This window comes from Typopeltis vanoorti, chromosome 15, assembly GCF_054136105.1.
Source record: "Typopeltis vanoorti isolate ZY-2024b chromosome 15, IOZ_Tvanoo_1.0, whole genome shotgun sequence".
Lineage (NCBI taxonomy): Eukaryota > Metazoa > Arthropoda > Arachnida > Uropygi > Thelyphonidae > Typopeltis > Typopeltis vanoorti.
Window position 1 is genome coordinate 121,235,848 of NC_143563.1, and position 15,308 is coordinate 121,251,155.

At 34.4% G+C, this 15,308-nt stretch overlaps 1 protein-coding gene across 17 annotated transcripts in view; it reads left to right on the forward strand.

The window, feature by feature from the left end:
- The first annotated feature begins 400 nt into the window (after positions 1-400).
- LOC150099111 (paired amphipathic helix protein Sin3a-like) overlaps positions 401-15,308 on the forward strand; it is a 578,777-nt gene continuing 563,869 nt past the window's right edge. For 7 of the 17 annotated variants that reach the window (XM_090404587.1, XM_090404602.1, XM_090404604.1 and 4 more), the window contains exons 1-2: positions 1,746-1,881; positions 2,456-2,514. The gene's annotated coding sequence lies outside the window, so the exon portion shown is untranslated. Of the gene's footprint in view, positions 744-1,737; positions 1,882-2,455; positions 2,515-15,308 lie in introns of those variants that run through there. The other 10 variants (XM_090404589.1, XM_090404593.1, XM_090404598.1 and 7 more) reach the window with 6 other exon arrangements.

Genomic DNA, 15,308 nt, shown 5'->3' on the forward strand with positions numbered 1-15,308 from the left:
ATTCAAGCATATTATTTTCTTCCTTCTATATAAAAATTTTAATTAGCTAGAATTAAATTTTAGTTTCATTTTGAAATACAGGGGCGTCTAGCAATTACCATAAAAGCTCTGCTATTTGTTGTTAATTTTCTAACTTGGAGCTGCATGAAAAAAAAAAGAAATCGTAAATAATCATTAACATTTACCATTATTTTTATTCCCCCCCCCTTTTATTTCATGATATCTGAATATGTTTAATTTCCATTTAATGAAAGTCAATTAAAATTCCTGCCGTTAGATGGCAATCTAATTTCTTCCCGCGGAAAGTTTGGAAGTTTAATAAACCTATCGTTGATTGGTTTGGCCTCGTTCCAAGTTCGGTGACGTTGTATTGTGAGTGATTGGTACTTTTATGGCGGAGTGAGCGTCTAAGTGCGTCTTGTGTATAAGCGTATTTCCTATCGGTGAAATCGAACTAAATAATGTTTAGTAGATGTGAGTTGGATGTTGTCGATAATATACTTTCGTACAAATGGAAGTATTTTTAAACGTTTATCATTGACAATAAAATGCTAATGAAGTTCTCGTGCAGTCTGCTACTATTTTGTTATAGCCAGCTGTCTGTACAATTGTAATTATAGTTTCGTTTATTTAGGCAACTGACAGTTATGTATTGAAGTTGTGGAGATCAGGCTATTTTGATATTTCCTCTAAAATTATTTTAGTGATATTTTCAGGACCCTCCGTTATGGGTAAATCAGACTGTAAGTAGTTTTAAATATAATTATATCTGACAACTATTAAATTTATAATTTCTTCGCATTCAGCTGAACGCATGTGACTTGTGTGTGTCGTTCCTTTAAATCTTTTACACTATAATAATACTCGTAGATATAATAACGTGCGTTTATGTCTCAGTATAATAATGCATGTGTTTGTCTTGCACACATAAACACAAACGTTGTGTGTGTATGTATACATCACGTTCCTGTTTATATATAGTATACAGTATATATAATTGTGTGTGTGTGTGTACGCGTGCTTTACATGTTCCTGTATGACATGAGATTTTCCTTGTATAATATGACACCTGTTAAATACAACTTTCCAATAAAGTGAATTTAATAAAAAATATTATTTTGGTGATGTTTTTGCACCACACTAATATGAATTAAACTGAATTACTCAACTAATGAATTGAATTACTGAATTGATTTCCTGTGTATATTTATTCACGTTATTTAACAGCCTTTGTAGGCTGTTAAATAACGTGAATAAATAACATGAATAAATACCTACGGTATGGGTTAAAAATGCAATGCTTCATATCATTCCGTCCCTCATCCCCAGTAAACTCTAATTCTGTTTCTATATTCCATAGCGAAAGTGATAGGTGTGCCTTTTCCATCATTTTCTGTTTGTTATGACGTTCTTTCTTCATTTATTTTTTCTTGATACCTTAAATCATAGTGTTGCATTTCTACACCGTTATGTATAAACTTATAGAGTTATAGGAAATGAAAGCATTTCAGTATTTTAATGTTGAATTCATTGGAATTCGACTAACTGAACGCCGTTCGTGCTGTTAGGTTTAATTTGACGCAGTGGAAACATTTCACTTCGTTTTCTTTCTTTCTTTCTTTTCTTTTTTTTTTTTTTTTACTGTAACCTACCCTCCCTGTGAGAAATCGTTTATGGTTGCGTCCACTCTCGTCACGACTGTTTGCGTTTTCTGCGCGGCCATATTCGCTTGTATGGTTTACGAGTGTAAATCCGTGTGCAGTGTTCGTTTTTGAGAATGTAAATAAGTGGCTAATGTTATGTATAAATAAATTGCTATTTATATGTATTAAAAGGCAAGCGTTGTTACACTTAGAAAATCTTTAATCTGTATGTAATAAGGTAAGTTTGTCCTTACGAATGATATGAGTAGTTCCCAGACATTTATTGATGGTTAATTGCAGGATCACTGTATTGACTTTTATGCATACTTAGTATCAATATTGAATCATTTTTCATTCTTACATTTAACTTTTTTGACTGTTATTCTTCAGTACTGTATTTTAAAATGTCTTATGGTGTACTGGTTAAGTTCTTTTGATATCATATTCATTCTGATTACGATATTGCTCCTCTCGTTGATATGAAGATGAAAACAAATATTTTCATTAATTAAACTACATCATTTGTCTTTTTAAGTGCAGATTTTTGTCGCTACATATTCAGTTTGTGCTCCTCTGTTTGAAGAATGTATTTTTGGTGTGTTAGTGTTATCGGTGTTTGGTTTTATATTCAATTGTGCTGTATTTTTTATTTTATAAAGCACTGCCTTTCACAGTGTTTCTACACATGACAAATTTAACACCTGACACGCTGTGTGCCCTTTTAACTTATTAAAAATGATGAAATAATTCTGTTAAGAGCTTTCATAAAATGTTTTCATTTTTTTTTTTCTTTCTTTCTTATCCATCTACAGGTACTTGGTGCAGTAATTTTATCTGGATTGAAGGATTTCTCTCACTGGAATTCAAAATAGTAAGATTTTAAGTGTTCTTATGGGCTATTATTCTTTAATTAATAGATGTTATTAGCAAAAAATACATTTGGTATTCATACACACCGTTTTTTTAAACTTTTTTTAAAAATATTTTTCTGTTAAAAATTTCTTCACCCTTTGGTGTAGCAGTTTTCATCCTTTAATATTATATATATATATATATAATATTTGTTCGATTTTTTTTTTAATTTCACGTACCTTATTAAGTTGAATGTTCATTATTCTAGTTGATTTAACCTTCTTTTTCTTTGTAGTTTATCTAATATGTTGGGTTGAACTATCTTTCAGCTGGGAAGAAATTGTAATATTTGTGAATTCTAATTTTCCTTTTTTTTATTTGATTGGTTTCTTGCATTTTCGTAGATATTTATTAAAGGTAGCTGTTCTTTCTGAAAATATTCAGATATTAAGTCATTTGATTTCATGTTTTGAATATCAGTGATATCTATAGTAACTTAGTATTTTCTGAAGCTGCAGCAGTTATATTCTATTAAATAAGCACATTGGCTAGGAAAACACTTACTTAAGAGATGTCCATTAATTGTTTTCTTCCTGGTTGTTTTAGTTGCCTTAATTACTTTGTCCATGATTGCAAAGCTGCTGTGATGATTGGTACTTGGTATTAAACATTATTTTAATTAAGCATATTTTAAACATTAAAATGTTTGATTTTTAATTAATCCAAAATATTTTCCAGAATTTCCACCTTAAAACCTGGATATGCTGAACATGACTTCTTAATAAGCTTTCCTCCAAAGAAATATAGGAAGTGTAACAATTAATCCCAGAATTCACATGTAAAAGCTATATTTGCTTACTTGTAGACTATTGGTTAGTGCCATCTGCACTTAGATGATGATGCAGTTGTTCAAAACATCTGTACTCATCTTCCAGAAAAATGGCTTTGAAAGGACACATTTTTTCCAGCATAAATCACAAGAGGCTACAGCTGATAAATACAAAGGATGGTCCAATTTGTGATTGAATTTTTTAGCCAGAAACTTTGCAACCAGCTATTTCATCATGTGCAAGGACTTTGTCATGATGGAGGATTCACTTATTTGGCTAGAGCTCATAATTAGGGAGACTATAGACTCTTTGGACACTATTGACTACCCTTAAAGTTTATAATTATTATTATTAACCTTTTAAATTATTTCTGTGTTTTATTCATTCTATTATACTTAGTTATGTGCTTAAACCAGCATCTAAGTCTTAATAATTGTTTTGGCTGTTGAAAGGTTTTTCACTTGGCTTAACTATAAATTAAAGATGCCAAAAAATTATATTCTTGGTTTAATTCTTTGTCCAAGTGTAAGCAAGCAAAGTTTGTGTGTGAAGTTATCTTCACGACGAGCTACTTGTATGTAGAGGCCAATTGGCAGGGCAAAGGCCACTCTTGTTCATGTGACACCAAGACATTTTTCGATGTCCTCTCCATCCTTTTCTGTTTTCCAGGAATTCTGACTCCTTCTCTTGGAAGCCACTCCATTTTTCTCTTTGACAATCTGTCATCTTGATATCTTTCCAAGCAGCCTATCCAATCCCATTTTGATTTCCTAGCTTACCAAACAATGTCTTTTATTTTTGTTAGGGCTCTTAAGTCCTTGTTGTTCCTTATTTTATGTGTAGTGGTTGTTGTTATTATTATTATATCACACCTCCAGGGAGTCCAAAGACTTATCGAGAGAAGGCTGACCACCCTAGTACTTTCAGCCATCCATGCCTGTGGCGGAATTCAAACCCACAGCCTTTTGGCTGGAGAGCGGATACGCTAACCACTCGGCCAGCAGGTTTGTGCCCAAGTCCTTTCATGCAATACTTCGTTCTCCAGTAGCTCTTCCGAGCACTCTCGATTCTGTACTGGATTTCAAAGTCAAAGCAATTTGACATGGAGATCATTTGTCCTAAGTATTTGTAGTTCTACATATTCTATTATAGTATTTTCAGCATCAGTAGAAATATGTTCATGGTTTGTCATTTTTTTGTTTTATGATAGTCTATTGTTAGACATACCTTGCTTTTTATGCTTAATTCATTCATCAGATTAAGTTGAGAGCGCCATCTTCAGCAAACAGAACAACATCATTCGCAAAACATAGATTGTTTAACAACTTCCCCTAAACATTAATACCATAGTCATACCAATCCAAGTCCCTGAAAATGGCTTAGAGGGCTGCTGTAAAAAAATTTAGGAGCGATGGGATCACCTTGTGTGATGCCTTTCTCCATCCTAAAGAATTCACTGTTTCCCTCCAACCTGATAGATGCCTCACTATTTTTCATAAATGGTTTGAAGTAGTTGGATATATTTTTCCTCAAATCTCATGTCTTTCAAAGCACAGAAGAAAAGTGGGTAATGTTCTATGGAATCAAATGCTTTGCTATACTCAATAAAGGTCTTATATAAAGGTGTATTGTATTCTAAATATTTTTCTACTATTTGATTAACTGCGTAGATGGTCTGTTGTAGAAAATTTTTTCCTGAAACCTGCTTGTTCATAATTCAGATGGTTATAAATTTTTTTGAGGGTTATTTTTGTAAAAATTTTATAATTGTGTGAGAGTAAACTTATAGGCCTGTAGATGTTTATATCTAATTTTATGCCTTTTTTTTTTGTGAAGAATTATTTCTGATTTCAGCCATTGATTAGGGAAAATCTGATCCCTCAGGATTCTATTGTACAGTTTAAGTAATGATGTCTAACCTGTATTTGAAACACTCAGGAGGCAGTTCATCTGGTCCTGGACACTAATTCTGTTTCATTTCATAAGTTTTGATTTCTATTAGTGTTATAGGTGGACTAGTGACATTTTCCACTTACCTATTGTTTGAGTTTGATCCAGTTATATGGCTTATATAAAGGTATTTGTAAAAAATCATTGCTGATGCCTTGAATTTCTTTTCTATTGTTTGTTTCCATTTTTATTTAAAAGATGGGAGTCTTTTTTTTTTTTTTTACCCCCTTCAGAAAGGCCATTTTTAGTGAGGTTCCATTTTCTATTGCCTTGGATATTTCGCTTGTATTGAATTTTCTCAAATCATTTTAGGTTTCTCTTTTGACAAATTCTGCAAATTTAATCTTATCTCTCGATGAATATAATTTGTTTTTCTTTTTAGTAATTCTTGTTCATCTATTACTATCTTAGTTTTTTGAGAGATCTTATCATTGTTCCTGCTAGTAGAATTATTTAGAGATTTAATTGAAGACCTAATAGTTTCAATAGAGTTGCAAAGATCTTGAACATTAGTTTCTGACTGTGTCAGAATTTGAGAAGCAATCACTTTTGTCAAATTTCTTTATGCTTTTCTCTTGGTTGGTTATTGTATTAACATTTAGCTTATTTGGTTTTGATATACTTGATCCTGTTTTTCTGTTTGATAATGAGATCATTCTTCTCACCATTCTCTGATCTGCACTAAATTTAAAATTGAGCACTTTTACAGAGGTAAATAGGCTTATATTTAGGTGGAGAATGAAGTCGATCTCTTACTATTACCATCAGAAGAAATATGGGTCTACCATCTATTAAACTTCTTTTTGAATACTGAATTTCTTGTTAGATTATGACTTGCTGCTGAGTTAAATAATAATTCTCCCTGCCCATTTCTAGAACCATATCCATATGATCCCAGTCCTTTATCCTGTTGTGATGTCCTTTATCCTATTGTGGCATTGAAGTCCCCCATGACTTGTGAAATTATACTTGATAGATGATTAAAGAACTTCTATTTCTTCCATACTATGGCTTGAGGTAGGGGCATAAACCTGAATAATTAAGATCTCTTTGTTTGAGTTTTATTTTCAAGCTTGCAATTCTTTCTGAGTATCCTTTGAATTCTACTATGTTGTTTCCATTTATTTTTTTATTACGAATCCCACTTCATGAAGATCCATGGTTTCACCTTTATGGTAAAATATCATGCCAGAGTTTCTTTTAAGTATCTGTTCAGATAAGCTTCTGATATTCCAGTTATATCCCATTTTGTAAATTTAAGGGGTTCTTCTAGTTTTAGCAATCTTTCCTCAGATTTAAGCATTCTAGCTTTTAGAGTTGTATAAGTTGGTGGTTTTTCCAGTTTTTGCATCTAGTGAAGTCCTTCCAGAAGGATTTGAGCTAACACTATCATTTCTTCTGAGAAGATTTGTCAAGTTCAGTTTTAGTTCATTTTGGCCGTGGGCAGTGTGGCTCTTCTTTTTTTCTCTGTGGCATAGATTGAGAGGGGATAGGTTCTCCCACATTGACCAGATGTCTTGGGAGATGTATTTTTTAGTTTCCTGCCAGCTCCTAGATAGGATACCTCTAAAATGAGGAACAGATGCCTTTTGAAGTTACTCCTAACCTGGAGTAGTCAGACACTGTAATGTTTTTAGATAGTGGAAACTATAGTTTGAGAGGAAAGAGTCACTCCCTCGTCCTCTAATAGCACTGGGGTGTGTGCGTGGGGGGGGGGTAGGAGGTTAGAGGAAGTAGAGGAAATAAGAGTAGAAGACCCATCATCAGATATAGTATACGAAGTAGAAAGATTGTAGAAAGTAAGCTTGGGTATCGCCATGCTGTACTCACCAATTTGAGCCCCTGAGAGAATAGAGGTCAATCATTTCACATCAATGTTGGTATTCAACTTCAGTATCATTTTTGGGTTTAGCTTCCACAGACCAGCTCTCAATAAAGGTAGAAACCGGTCTGGATAGTGACCCTTCCAATAATGCATAGCATTATACATGCCCTAAAGGATGTGTATTTATGGGATATTAAGGCAATCGATGTGAAGTCAATCACTTGCACATAGGATTAAACCAAGAACGTGATTTCTTGGTATCTCTAATTTATAATTGGTTGGCCAAAGTTCTGGTCTCTTCTAATGAATAGCTCCATGTAATCTTGCCAGCAATTTCTGTATAAGTTGGTTCACTTTTTTGTTCATATTTAACGAATTTGAACTCTTGAGTTCAAAAAATTTTGGCGAAGATGTTTTCCATTTATACTCTAGCATTAGCATTTTGCTTCAGGAGTGTACTGAAAGAACCAACTTTCATCACCAGTAATAAGTGAAAAACAACCCATTCTAAAGAAAGAACAAACATACATCAAGCCACTACTGCTTTTGTCTTTATTCATGATTTGCGGAACTATCTTTGCAGAAATTTTTTTTCATTCCTAGATCATCCATCAAAATTTTCCTTATTGTTTCTGTCTAAATTTAATTTTTCAGTCATTAACCATATACTAGTTTGTCAAACTGAACTAACTACAACACTTTCCACATTTTCACATATTCAGTGAATTTGTGGTTGTGCATCTCTTTCTTCTCACATCTTCCTGTCCCTCTTTAACCACCATATCAGCCTAGACATGTGTATACATCCATAATTACATGGATGTGAAAAGTCCATTAAAGTCAATATGACAATTGGATATTATTATTTGCACCCTGCATGGAATCAGCAGACTCATCGTAGGAGGTTCATTCAACTGACTACATATTTATCATATTGATTCTTAAAATCCTTAACACTCCTTACATTAACAACACATTCTGGTAATGCATTCCATTCACTGACGATTCTCCATGTAAAAAATCTACTCTTCACATTCGTACATAAGTAATGGCACCTGGTTCTTTCCCTCTTGCCGTCTACTCTTTTTATAATCCCCTCTGGATTAATCCAATAAAATCCTCACCAACTTAAATGTCCATTATATCACCTCTTTTCCTCTTATTCACCAAACTTGGCAATCCACATCCCTTCAATCTCTCTCCATAACCAGCATTTCAAAGTCCTGATGTTGTCTTAGTCATTTGTCTCTGGACCTTGTCCAATGTTTTCACATCACATTGAAAACCATTTGACCAAATCTGAGTATAATAACCCAAGTGTGTTCTGATCAGTGTTTTATATATTAGCAATCACTTCTTTAATCCCTACCATGTTAGAGCACTTCTTGTTATAGCAGCACTATGATGTGCAGCTTTTGCAACAAACTTCTGTTTACTGTCAACCATCACTCCCAAATCTCATCTACTTCCTGCAGCACAGCACCATCAATATAGTGCACAGCTTTATAATTCTACACTCAAAAATGCAAAAATTGCACTTATTAATATTAAAACTACAACCCTATTCCGTTGTCCAAGTCAGAAGTCTGTTAAAATCTTCCTGATGGGAATTAACGTCAGCAGTGCTCACTTATAATTCTCCCCTACTTTGTATCATCAGCAAATAACTGAAGATCCCTAGTCAGTCCACATGATTTAATTTACAAACTAGTTAAACAGCAGGGACCCAAGAGCAGAACTTTGGGGCACACCACTGGTTACCTTCCCTTTTTTTTTTTTTGAGACACTTCCTCATCATACATAGCTACTGATATTGTTCAGAGAGCCAATCTCTGATCCATCTAACCAATATACTATCTATTCCTATCCTCTGCAGCTTGTACACCAATTTATATGGTAATCTGTCAAATGCTTTTACAGCGTCCAAGGATATCACTGTACATGATTCTCCCTTATCTAATACACTCATTACTTTATCATAAAATGCAAGTAAATTGCTAAAACAAGACATACCTTTTATGAATCCATGCTGACCATCATAAAGAATGTTATGTCCATTAACCCAATCCTGTATTATATTCCTAACCAATCTCTCTAATACCTTGACTGGTTTATAATTGGAAACTTCTGTCCTAGAGCCATGCTTGTGCAGTGGTACTATTTTGCCTTCTTCCACTTCTTAGGAACTCTACCTGTAAGACTCGTTAAACAACCAGGTCAAGGGCATAGTTAACTGTTGTGCATATTTCTTAAGAATACATGGTGATATGTCATCCATTCCCATAGCCTTATTAACATCTAAAATTAACATCTGATACACCTGATTCTTTCACTTCCAGTTCTCCTTATATTTGTCTCCTTTCTCTATAATGGACCACATCATTTACACCAGTATGGTATACACTGATAGTGTTCGTTCAATAATTCCACTATATTCTTTGCAAATGTCATTCTGCTGCCATGACTCCACCAGTGTGAACCTGCCATAATTCTTTCTCTTGCTTGCCATTGACACAAAACTCCCATGAATTAACCTTGACCTGACCAGTCAATCTCGTCTCATACTGCACCTTTTCTTTCTATACCTTGCTACTCACCTTCTAGCCTGCACCTTATGCTCTTCATGGATCTGGTCACTACCAACTGTCTTGTATCTCCTCCATAGCATTTTCTTTTACAAAACAGCTTGCTTGATTTCACTGTTCATTTTGCTTAACCCTTGGTATTCAGTTATATATTGCTTGCTCAATTTAAATTGAGTGCATGCTGTTGTGTGGCTTATGCAACCCACACTACAAAATTCACATCAGCATAACTGTATGATTACAATTTTATCTATGTATGAATTAACAGTGTATAGCACATCAACTCTCATCTTAATTAATCTGATGTAATTAATTCTATGATAAATTTGAATCCTTTAATTTATCAATTGATATAATTTGAAATATGGAAAGCATAAAGGTCAAATGAACAATAGCTATGCTTCACCCATGATGTTTATGTGAGAAGTACAAAGGTTTTATTCTTCGTTGTAAGATTAGATTATCATTGGCAGATACTTGTGTGAGACATGGATAATTAGAATTTTGATAGATTTTTAAATACAGATTCAAAATCTGTGTATATACTATGAACTTCCACACTTCATGGACACCATTCCTCTGCAATTATTAACAGCATTCCCTCCCTTTTCACATTCCTATCCTTCCATTTCTGTTTCCAACATGACATCCTCCTCCGACAACCAAATTTCACTTATTCCAATTTTTTTGAATACTCCTCCTTACATTTATATATGAACATAACAATTGCTGTGTCTTTGAGGCGACACAGCGATTGTTCTACCAGCTCCAACATGCTCTATTCCATCTGCTATATCCTGCAACCACATCTTCAATCTTGTATCAATCTTTGTGTTGTGTAATCTGTTTATCTGTGCTGTCCTGCTTCACAAGTAGATGCTGATCATTTACTGCTTTAACTTCTTGACTGTGCCTTCTCAGAAAATAATATCCTTTTTAAATGCCCAACAATAATAATATCCTTTTTAAACAACCCATTCAAATGCAATTCACCAGCTTTAAGCCATTCCAACTTTCCTTCAAGTTCACTCCATAGATTTACAAACTGTGAACCCCCTTTGCCTTACATACAATTCAGATGACTCATATTCATTATCTCTGCTCTTTTTCATTTCACTATTGTCATATGTGGGCAACATGCTAACAACTTTTTGAACAACACTCATCTTTTACCCGTCACGACAATTTCCTTAAGTCTCTATCAAAATTCTTTCTTTTTCTCACAACTACCACTAATTTTGGTGCATACTCTTTCCTTTTCTGCAATGCACCAGTTATTTGTTTTGTTGTCCCCCCACGAAAGCATGTTTTGTGCACTTCATTAGTCATCCCACCTCTAATGATTGAGACCTCACATGTCGGCACCATGACTCTTTCTTTGTAATACTATTCTTCCTCCTCCTCATTCTTATCAGCTAGTCTCTTTAGATGTTTAATGTTATCTTCCAGATGTTTCATTTCACTTTTCATTTTCATTAACTCTTGCCTAAGCTTCTCTACTACTGTCCCAACTCTTATTTCCATTTCTAATCGCTCCATTATATCAACACGTTTTCCACATACTTTAACGCTTTCCTTTTTTTGTTTACCTTAACAGTCCACAAATCTTTCACATTTTTCGGTGCTTACATAACAATTTTTGAAGCACATCCACCGGGAAAAATCCAAGCCTGAATTTGATCTTTGTGCTGAGGCTTTCAATGCTTCTGATGTGCAGATACCATTTTTCAGAAGTAGTAAGAAGAAACGAGTAGCAAAACACAATATAAACAAACAAAAATTCCAACAATACTACTGAAGTACACTTGTATCCAGTATGAAAAAATGCAGCACAATTCATAAAAAGCCACACTATGCACTATCACTCACGACATTAGTGCCAATTATAGAAAAAATGATATGGATATAAAGTGTGTAACTGATATATTTGATACATGTGGCTGGTTGAGTGGTTAAACCTCTTAGTCACTCGCATATGCTATATATTTCAGTGACATCATCACCAGAAGCTACTCTTAACATGTCTAGTTTCACTTGTGATGTTACCAATTTTGAACAAAACTTGATATAAATGCTGTTCTAAATTCCATTCACATGTTTTTCTGCTGAAAGTAACAAACACTGATTTGCAAACACCACAGCTTGTTAAGCCTTGATTGTTTTGATACAACTTAGGGCATTAGTAGTGATTCTGCCTGAATCATTATACACAGCAATAAGAGGCCATCCCAGTAATGTCATATCTTATATATATGTTAGCCACCCAAACAGCCATATGGATGAAATATTATATCAAATAATTTATACTTTATGTTCTTGCCATTTGTTATTTTTTAGAAGGTGAAAACTTGACCAGCCTGAGAGACTTGACAAGGAAGATTCTCTTTTTTAAGAGAATTGTGTTGCATGAAACTAACACTAACCTTATTCCTGATACGAAATAACTGTTTTGCTAGTACTTTGCAAAAAAAAGAAAAAAAAAAAAAAAAAAACTCTCTGGAAATGCTAAATGATCTTGGCAGAAAAGAAAAGATTAAAAATTGACATAAAACAATCTGTGAATTCTGATCATGTGAAACTAAATTAGCAGATAATCCTATGGAAATTGTGGATGCTGTATATTTACCTTGGACAATGAATTATCTTTAAAGAAAAATTGTGTGCATTATTCCAGTGTGCAAGTGAGACAAAACAAAAGAAACACTGGTTATTTGTAGCCAAGAGTCTTGAAAAAAAGAAGAATGCTGTACATAGAATTAGAGAGAAAACATGAGGGGTACAGGATATTGTGAAGTATTGTAATTAATTAATTATCGTATGATAATAGAGTGGCTGTGAGTTCCCTTTTACAGGAATGTACAGCACCATCAGTTCTCCCCAAATTTTATCTGGGCTTCGGAACTGGCGTAGCTGTCAAACCAGACCTATGGCTGGGTCAGTATTCCTGACTGTAATCCGCGTATGTTCGCAGGACCAGTTTGCCTGCTTGTGGGATGAAAAACCACAGATAAACTGGCAGAAAAAATCCTGCTGTGCATGCCCAAGACCGGCTGACTTGGCTATGGCTGAGGAAGATCCTTAAGCTCTTCATGTCGTCAACAGAAATTGAACTTAGGACACTCCTTCCCCAGGCATATGGTTGCAAAGTGCAAATCCACTAGACTAACCATGCGGACTTGAAGTATTGTAAAGCATGTAAATGAAATCGGCTGGCAATGGAAGATTGACAAAATTATCCACTGAGTAGATACTGCCAGGAGTGATCATCAAAGAACATGAAGGTCTTTTATTAAAGTCTGACTTGAAATGGTAGATATTATCTAAGGACAGAAATAACTGGGAAGTAGTGGATGGAAAGAGACTGAAAAGAAGCAGCTTAGACTAACCATGTGTACACATATGTGAATATTACTGATATCAAATTTCTTCTTGATATCTTTATATTCATTTTTAGCATGATTCTTCTACCTGATCACTTCCCTATTTTCAGATCTCTCACAGGTCGCACTTCAGATCCATAATTTAATATAGGTTTCAAGACTATCCTGCATGCTGCTAGTTTGACTTAGTTAATAATTTCTCTCATCATTATCAAATTCTTGCCATGTACCCTCAAGGGGTGTACAGGATATGATAGTACTACATGAAAAATTTACATCATTACTAACTTCCTATCTACAATTTTCCTCCAGATCAGTCTGTTACTTTTCAAGACTCCAATATTATCTGATCTTATATTTCTGTCATCTAAGGCACTTTTTACTGTATCAATCCACCAATATCTTGGTCTTCCTCCAGGTCGTTTTCCTGCCAACCTGGCAGAGAACACTTGTTTTGCCAATCTTTCCTTGCCCATTCTGTTTAAATGACCATACCACCTGAGATTAGCTCTGCTAATGCATTCCTGGATGCTGACAATATCAAGTTCTTTCCTAATATCCTCAATTTTAATATGATATTGCCATTGATGCCATCTGTTCACGCCTCTACTCTTTCTCAGAACTCTCATATCTGCGGTCTCAAGTCTTTGGTCAAGTGTTTTACTTCTGACCCAGCTCTCAGATCCATAAGTTAAAACTGGTTTGAACACTTGTCTTGTATACAGCTAATTTAGTGTTCTGACTAATTTCTCTCTTATTCCATATGAATTTATTCAATTGATTTCCTACTATACCAGTTTTTTTGATTCTGTTGTCTATTTCCATATTTAATTTACCATCTTCACTAAAAATCGTGCCTAAGTAGCTGAAATGTTTTACTTGTTCCACAGGTTCTCCATTCACAATGCAGTTGACATTTTCAACGATTCTGCCTATTTTCATTCTTGGACTTTTTATTGCTCATCTTCATACCATATCTATTACAACACTTGTTCAATTTAGTCAAGGAGTCTTGTAGACTCGTAGTGGATTTATTGATAAGTATAACATCATCTGCATAAAGCAAAGAGCTGACATTAACATCTCCAATTTTGATATCATTCCTTCATAATGTGATCCATATTGATAATGAATAACAGAGGGGGATAATGTACATCCTTGTCTCACACCATATTTAACATTAAACCATCTTCCTGTACTTCCTTTAATTCTAACTGCTGATTTACAACTTAAATAAAGACTAAGTATTGCTTGATATAATGCTCCATTGATACCATATAACTAGTGTATTGAATAGCTTCTCTCTCTCTTGGCACCTTATCATATGCCTTTTCCAGATCTACAAAACTGAAATAGAGATCCTTCTTATATTCCCATGATTTCTCCACTGTTTGTTGTAAAGTGAAGATCTGATCCTAACATCCTCTATTTGGCTAGAATCCAGCTTGTTCTTCACCAAGTTTTTCTTTTACAATTCTTCTCAACTGTTTCTCAAGTATACTTGCATATATCTTACCAGGAACACTCAGTAGGAAAATACCTCTGCAATTCTCACATTCAGTTTAATTTCTCTTTTTATATATGGGTACTATGAGAGCTCTACTCCAATCATCAGGAAGTCGACCTGCTGTCCAGGCCTTCTGAACTATGCAGTGCAGCCACTGCAAGACTTTTATACCCCCATTCTTCAACATTTCTGGTCGAATATCACCTACTCCTGCTGCCTTTCCACATTTTAAGCCTTTGATGGCTTTTTCTACTTCAAGTATGGATATGTATTCCTGACTATGCCTGTTGAGTGTTGTTTACCACTGTGCTATCACTGCTTGTTTCATTTAGCAATTTCTCGAAGTAATTACTCCATACTTCAAGGATATCTTTTTCTCCCGCTTTCATGTCACCTTTATCATCTCTAACTCTTTTTACAGTACTCTTTCCTCCATTTCTAAGCTTCTTCAATAACCTCCAAAATATTTTTCCACCTTCTTGATATTTATTTTCTATGTTCTTGCCGAAGCCTTACCATGACTTGTTTAGCTAGCTTTACACAGAGTTCAGCTTTCTTACATTTGTCTCTGTATTCTCTAAGAGCACAAGTTGACTTATTTGCCAGGAACTTTTGATATGCTTTCTTCTTTTCCTTCACTGCCTGTTTAACTTCCTGTATCTACCATGGAGTTCTGATTTTTCTATCCTTGCATACAACCTCACCACATGCCTCTCTGGCTGAATCAATCAAAGTT